The following is an 8,690-nucleotide window of genomic DNA, read 5'->3' as shown; positions in this document are numbered from 1 at the left end:
ATCCGTCAAACCCAGATTCTTCCGTTGGACTGCCAGATGGTGAAGCATGATTCATCACTCCAGAGAACGCGTTTCCACTACTCCAGCCGACACTTGGCATTGCACATGGTGATCTTAGGCTTATGTGTGGCTGCTCGGCCATGGCAACCCATTCCATGAAGCTCCCGACGAACAGTTCTTGTGTTGACGTTTCTTCCAGAGGCAGTTAGGAACTTGGTAGTGAATGTTGCAACCGAGGACAGACAATTTTTACGTGCTACGCTCTTCAGCACTTGCCGGTCTCATTCTGTGAGCTTCTGTGGCCTACCACTTCGTGGCTGAGCCATTGTTGCTCCTAGACTTTCTACTTCACAACAGCATTTACAGTTGACGGGGAAGCTCTAGCAGGGAAGAAATGTAACCAACTTACTTGTTGGAAAGGTGGCATCCTATGACAGTGCCATGTTGAAAGTCACTGAGCTCTTCAGTAAGGCCATTCTACGTTCAATGTTTGTATATGGGGATTGCATGGCTGTGTGCTCAATTTTAAACACCTGTCAGCAACGGGTGTGGTGAAATAGCTGAATCCACAAATTGTAAGGTGTGACAACATACTTTTGTACCAGTCAAAAGTTTGGACACAACTACTCATTCAAGGGTTTTCCTTTATTTTGACTATTTTCTACATTGTAGAATAATAGTGAAAACGTCAAAACTATGAAATAACACATATGGAATCCTGTAGTAACCAAAAAAGTGTTAAACAAATCAAAAAATATTTTAGATTTTAGATTCTTCAAAGTAGCCACCCTTTGCCTTGATGACAGCTTTGCACACTCTTGGCATTCTCTCAACTAGCTTTATGAGGTAGTCACCTGGAATGCATTTCAATTAACAGGTGTGCCTTGTTAAAAATGTATTTGTCTAATTTCTTTCCTTCTTAATGCATTTGTGTCATGTGTGCTCTCTCTCCGGCCTCTAGGTCACCAGGCTGCTTGTTTATGGCGCACACCTGTCACCAGCGCTACACGCATTTGCGCATAATGCCACTCACCTGGACTCAATCACCTCCTTGATTACCTGCCCTTTATATGTCACTCCCTTTGGTTTCTTCCTCAGTAGTCATTGTTTCTGTTTCATGTCGGTGCGCTGTTTGTGTTTCTTGTTTTGTTCATTTATTAAATGTATTCACTCCCTGAACTTCCTTCCCGACTCTCTGCGTACATCATTACAATTTGAGCCAATCAGTTGTGTTGTGACAAGGTAGGGGTGGTATACAGAAGATAGCCCTATTTGGTAAAAGACCAAGTCCATATTATGGCAAAAACAGCTCAAATAAGCAAAGAGAAACAACAGTCCATCTTTACTTTAAGACATGAAGGTCAGCCAATTAGGAACATTTTAATAACTTTGAAAGTTTCTTCAAGTGTAGTCACAAAAACCATCAAGCGCTATGATGAAACTGGCTCTCACGAGGACCACCACAGGAAAGGAAAACCCAGCGTTACCGCTTCTGCAGAGGATAAGTTCATTAGAGTTACCAGCCTCAGAAATTACAGCCCAAATAAATGCTTCACAGAGTTCAACAGACACATCTCAACATAAACTGTTCAGAGGAGACAGTGTGACTCAGACATTCATGGTCAAATTGCTGCAAAGAAATCCCCACTAAAGGACACCAATAAGAAGAAGAGACTTGCTTGGGCCAAGAAACACGAGCAATGGACATTAGACCGGTGGAAATCTGTCCTTTGGTCTGATGAGTCCAAATTTGAGATTTTTGGTTTCAACTGCCATGTCTTTGTGAGACGCAGAGTAGATGAACGGATGATCTCCGCATTTGTGGTTCCCACCGTGAAGCATGGAGGAGAAGATGTGATGGTGTGGGGGTGCTTTGCTAGTGACACTGTCTGTGATTTATTTAGAATTCATGGCACACTTAACCAGCATGGCTACCACAGCATTCTGTGGAGATACGCCATCCCATCTGGTTTGCGCTTAGTGGGACTATCTGTTTTACTACAGGACGACCCAACACACCTCCAGGCTGTGTAAGGGCTATTTGACCAAGAAGAAGAGTGATGGAGTGCTGCATAAGATGACCTGGCCTCCACAATCACCCAACCTCAACCAAATTAACATGGTTTGGGATGAGTTGGACCGCAGAGTGAAGGAAAAGCAGCCAACCCAAGTGCTCAGCATATGTGGGAACTCCTTCAAGACTGTTGGAAAAGCATTCCAGGCGAAGCTGGTTGAGAGAATGCCAAGAGTGTGCAAAGCTGTCATCAAGGCAAAAGGTGGCTACTTTGAAGAATCATTGAACTGGGTTACATTGAACTGGGTGAATGGAATATGAAAGACAGTCATTCAATATGCTGTACTAGAAATAAGGCCACGCTCATAAAAAAAAGAAATGTCCTCCCTCATCTTAATAAACCGCACCGACCACCACTGTATGACAGTGATGGGGTGATTTAGAATTTTGTGCAGTAGTATTTACTGATTGACAGAATAAGTTAGCGCAATTGCGCACATTTCTCTTTGAAACAATGTGCAAATATTTTGTGAAACAGACACGTAACAGTGAATTTTGTATGCACTGACGACATTTGTGTTTAAAGTGTTGCAAAAGGTGGTCTAAGGCATGTATTTGAGCATTTGATCATTTACTGTTCTGCTATAGATACACTGTACGTTTCAACATAGATCCAAAAATGTATTTTCCTCGATTGAGAAAAAAACACAACAAACACAACACAACAATTCCCCTTCTTAGGAGAAAGTAACCTGCAGTCGGGCAGTATGGAGAGATTTTAGCTGAGGGGAGGGTGTTCAATAAAACCACATCCCTCACATCAAGACTCACATCAAACATCTCCAATCCAAAGTTAAATCTAGAATTGGCTTCCTATTCGCAACAAAGCATCCTTCACTCATGCTGCCAAACATACCCTCGTAAAACTGACCATCCTACCGATCCTCGACTTCGGCGATGTCATTTACAAAATAGCCTCCAATACCCTACTCAATAAATTGGATGCAGTCTACCACAGTGCCATCCGTTTTGTCACCAAAGCCCCATATACTACCCACCACTGCGACCTGTACGCTCTCGTTGGCTGGCCCTCGCTTCATACTCGTCGCCAAACCCACTGGCTCCGGGTCATCTACAAGAACCTGCTAGGTAAAGTCCCCCTTATCTCAGCTCGCTGGTCACCATAGCAGCACCCACCTGTAGCACGTGCTCCAGCAGGTATATCTCACTGGTCACCCCCAAAGCCAATTCCTCCTTCGGCCGCCTCTCCTTCCAGTTCTCTGCTGCCAATGACTGGAACGAACTACAAAAATCTCTGAAACTGGAAACACTTATCTCCCTCACTAGCTTTAAGCACCAGCTGTCAGAGCAGCTCACAGATTACTGCACCTGTACATAGCCCATCTATAATTTAGCCTAAACAACTACCTCTTCCCCTACTGTATTTATTTATTTATTTATTTTGCTCCTTTGCACCCCATTATTTCTATTTCTACTTTGCACTTTCTTCCACTGCAAATCTACCATTCCAGTGTTTTACTTGCTATATTGTATGTACTTCGCCACCATGGCCTTTTTTTGCCTTTACCTCCCTTATCTCACCTCATTTGCTCACATTGTATATAGACTTATTTTTCTACTATATTATTGACTGTATGCTTGTTTTACTTCATGTGTAACTCTGTGTTATTGTATGTGTCAAACTGCTTTGCTTTATCTTGGCCAGGTCGCAATTGTAAATAAGAACTTGTTCTCAACTTGCCTACCTGGTTAAATAAAGGTGAAATAAATAAATAAATCCCCAAGATGGAGAAACATTTCATCTTCAGCATTTTGTCTGGGCATGTGATGGATGAAGGTGCTTGGCGATATACACCTGCAGTCCTCATCCAGGCAGGCTAAGAGATCATAACTAAAGACATGGCAGACAAAGATTATCTACAACATTCGTTATAGCCGCATGTGTCAGCCACCATCATTCTGCCAAGACAACTTTGTCACATCTCCCTCCTACGCCAACATAACCTTGCTTTGATAAAAAGGCCCCTGGCCGACCATCTAAAACAACTGCACTATTTCTGACACTAATATGGCATTTTACAAGGGCGCCTCAGTGGCAACCAGCAGATATCAATTACATCCAGCTGAAGGAAGCAGTGTGACTGCAACATGATGGACTCCATTGAGTTACAACACCATGAAACACCAGGGAGAGTGTTCAGGGTGAATCAATGTTACAGCAGACTGATCAGCAGCATAGATAATATGGAAACTTAACTAGAGAGTGAAATTTAATATCCTAATCTCGAGCAAACTATTTCTGTGGAGCGCTGTATTCAAACTGAAGCAAACATCAGATCAACATGAAATTTGACTGTGGAATGAGAAAAGGAAACAGCGTTGTTTAGCCACCTTTCACGTTACGCAAACACACATCGATACCTTCCAACGTTGACAATAGCTACTCATATCAGGAGACAAACAGATTGTCCCCGTGTTCGTTTCAGTTATGGTACAAAGTTGCCTTTTGACTGTGTTGGTTTTGTTGTGCTGATACTGTCAGGTATTGTTTTGCTGGGTGTGTGGTATTTTGAGGGGGTATTAATGCGTACGTTCAAGGCTTTAAGCGCCTGGTGGTGGGATCCTCTGCTGCCGCTTGTCTTTGTTTAAGGGGGAGTAACTCTGATCTATCTGCCTGCCGGTAACCACGACATATTCACAGGTAAGACAGTCCACAGACACATGGACCTAAAAGGTACTTGTGTGTGTGTGTGTGTGTGTGTGTGTGTGTGTGTGTGTGTGTGTGTGTGTGTGTGTGTGTGTGTGTGTGTGTGTGTGTGTGTGTGTGTGTGTGTGTGTGTGTGTGTGTGTGTGTGTGTGTGTGTGTGTGTGTGTGTGTGTGTGTGTGTGTGTGTCGTGTGTGTGTGTGTGTGTGTGTGTGTGTGTGTGTGTTCGTGTGTGTTCGTGCGTGTGTGTGTGTACGCAATGTACAGAATACAAACCCAGAGGCAGAGCTTAGTTTTATAATACACCTTGAAGGGGATTTAATGCTCCTGTGAGGGATCAGATGCAAAGTCATACAGGAAATGAAAACATGGCAACACACACACTTCCTCAAGCATTTAAACTATTGAGATCTGATAGAGCTTAGGAGTGACTAATGTTACATACACCTTTCCATTTAGGGGACATTTCCCTGTACTGTAGGCTACAGTAGGTTATTATTTGTAGCGATTGTTCTTCTTTCATATTTTGTTACAGTAGGAGCGGCAGAGAAGTTGATATGTTCACCTCCGCACACTGTTACAAGCCCAGGTAATATTTAGTTATTCTGTCTGTGGCCCTTCTCGACACCCACCTCTGTCTGCTGCTCCTGTACATAATGGTCCGATCCCTGGGAGGAAGTCGGCATTTACTAATACAAAACCTCGAGGAAATCCCTACGAATCCTCAAGGCGCACGTTTCTGCGCGCCCAAAACACAAAAGCTATGCAAATCTGCCCAGACTGTGTTTATCTACCCTCGGTTTTCCGTTTGCACCACAGGAACCAGCATTGTGTCCTGCGTTGCGATTATCACATGTAATTTACATAGAATACGCACAGGAAACAGTGTGCTGATCTCTAACAAAGCAGGGAGAGAGTCTCTATCTGCTCAAAAGACAGCGATCTGACAGCAGAGCAAAATTACAGGTTTAACCGTAGGGTATTAAACTGACAAATCTACAAGATTTTTCCCTTTTTATTTCTTGTGTGCATTGAACAGTATCTCCTCAAAGTGTTCCTTGTTTATCTGCTCTGTTTGTTTTATAACCCCACTTCCTAACACCCCTTCCAGGAAAATTGCATCCTCATTCCAGGTTAATCTTCACTCTCTGTGTTTCCTTTGTCACCGAATCCATGTAGCACATGCTAAGGTGCAGCTGGATCAAAAAAGGTCTGTAATTTTTCACAAAGACTCTACTTACTAATGTGTTTGTGTGTGTGTGTGTGTGTGTGTGTGTCAGTGATAGGCACAGCACACTCTGCCAATACAACACGTTTTGAGAATGAGGAATGTGAGTCATCACACTGTTGTGCTCCTCTGCTGATACAAAGTCTAGTTAGTACCCAGTCTGAAATCTGAGACCTGAGGGAGAGATGAGCGATCAAATTCTTGATGGTGTCATTTCTCTACAGCTGCTCGAGGAACATACAGTGGGCTCCAAAATTACTGGCACCCCTGACTGGCAATGCACAAACAATACTTAAAAAAATATAAACAACATAATTATTGAGATAAACTCAAAATACCAACATGTGAGAAATACTGTACTTTATTAATGTTTCAATGGAACCAACCAAAATCATACAATTATTTAATACAAAATAAATTTAACCAAAATCAAGGTTTCATAATTATTGGCACTCCTCATTTAGTACTTAGTGCAACCACCTCTGGCAGGGATAAAAGCATGGAGTCTTTTCCTGTAATGTTAGACAAGGTTAAGGAACACATTTGGAGGGATTTTGGACCATTCCTCTATGCAGATCCTTTCAAGATTCTTCACATTCTTGGGTTTGCGCTTATCAACAGCCCTCTTCCACTCAGCCCACAGGTTTTCGATTGGATTGAGGTCCGGTGACTGAGATGGCCATGGCAGAACATTGATTTTGTTGACACAGAACCATTTCTGTGTGGATCTTGAGGTATGTTTCAGGTCATTGTCTTGTTGGAAAGTCCACCTACGGCCAGGTCCCAGCCTTCTGGCAGAGGAAACCAGATTGTCAGACAAAATTGCCTGATACTTGGTGGAATTCATTATGCCATCAATCTTAACCAGTGCCCCTGGACCTCTGGAATGAAAACAGCCTCAAAACATCACTGACCCCCCTCCATATTTCACCGTGGGTATGAGGTTCCTCTCCTTGTATGCATCTCTGTTTCGACGTCAAACATGCCAATGCTGTATCTGACCAAAACGTTCAATTTTGGTCTCATCTGACCAGAGCACCTTCTTCCAGTCATAATTTAAATGACATTTGGAAAACTCCAAGTGCTTTCGTCTGTGTCTTGGGGTCAGAAAGGGCTTTCTTCTGGCAACCCTTCCAAAGAGGCTGTGGTTGTGGAGGTGGCATCTGATGGTGCTTTTTGAAACCTGGTGACCCCAAGACGCCACCAAGGCCTGCAATTCTTTTACAGTGATCCTTGGGGATTTTGTTGCTTCTCTCACCATCCTCCTCCCTATCCTGGGGGGCAAAATGCATTTGCGTCCTCTATCCGTGAGGTTTTCAACTGTTCCATATCTTTTGAATGTTTTAATAATTGCCCTGACAGTGCTCAGTGGTATATTCAATCGTTTGTGGATCTTCTTGTAGCCATGACCAGATTTATGAAGGTCTACGACCATCTGTCTCTTTTGAACTGCCAGTTCTTTTGTTTTCTTCATGGTGCTGGATGACAGCGGGATATTGCATGTGTGTTATCTAATTTTTATACCATAGTGAAACAGGAAGTGATGTAATGGCTCAATATATTTCCTTAAGACTTAGATAAACTTAAATAAGTGGAATTTAATTTGTGGTTTAATTTTGGTAGATGTTATTTACAATAATCTTTAAGGGTGCCATTAAATGTGAAACCTTGATTTGGAGGACATTGATTTTTAATTAAATCAAGAAATTATTTTGGTTGGTTCCATTGAAACATTAATAAAGTACAGTATTTCTCACATGTTGGTATTTTGAGTTTATCTCTAGAATGATATTGTTTATATTTGTTTAAGCAATGTTTGTGCATTGCCAGTCAGGGGTGCCAGTAATTTTGGAGCCCACTGTATCTTATGTGAGACTGTTAAACTACAGCAAAGGTCAAACAAAGGTCACTTCCCACTGGGCACATTTCATTGAAATTATACGGAAACCATGTTGATTCAACCAGTGTGCGCCCAGTGGGTTAATACTATGATTCATCTTTCTGTTCCTGATCTATTGCATTAACTCTTGTAAGAGTTGGCTGTGTGACATTATTAAGAGAAACTCATATAAAAGTATTGTCTCAGTCCAAAATACTCTTTGCGTGACATCTTAATTGTGTTATTTATTGAGTTGCTCAGTGTCGACAGTCAGCAGTCTGGATCAAATGGAACAGACACCCATCTGACTCGTTTCCAGGAAGACAGGCACAAGCACATTCATTCCCATCATGAAGACAACACTGATTCTTTCAGTGCAGAAAACTCCAAAGGCCAGTCACAAGCCTAGCATGAGGCTCACAGCACAATAAACACCCTTACAGCTTATCATCACCCTCATCATCATCATTATATGATGATTCTCAGTCATTAGTCTGTGGTATGACACTAGGTTTTTTTATAGACTTTTTATAGACATCATTATTTTTATCAATGATGAAGGAAAGCTAATGTTCTTTGTGTGTACTGTAAACGTAATATATCATTTGATGTCATCTGATATCATATAACGTTGCACCTTATATAACCTTGAAAAAACAGAATGTTGTGCAAGGTGAGTATTTCTTTACAGTATTTCATCCTAGCAACTATGAGAGTGTTATTTATTTTCTTAACCATAAAATAGTAACCAGAGAATTATCGAAGTTAGCCCCAGTCTTTTCACTGTCTACAGTTGAAGTCGGAAGTTTACATACACCTTAGGAAAATGCATTTAAACACAGT

The sequence above is a fragment of the Salmo salar genome, chromosome ssa02 (genome assembly GCF_905237065.1).
Source record: "Salmo salar chromosome ssa02, Ssal_v3.1, whole genome shotgun sequence".
NCBI classification, from domain to species: Eukaryota; Metazoa; Chordata; class Actinopteri; order Salmoniformes; family Salmonidae; genus Salmo; species Salmo salar.
The sequence above is the reverse complement of the archived record's forward strand: the minus strand, read 5'-3'. Positions refer to the sequence as shown.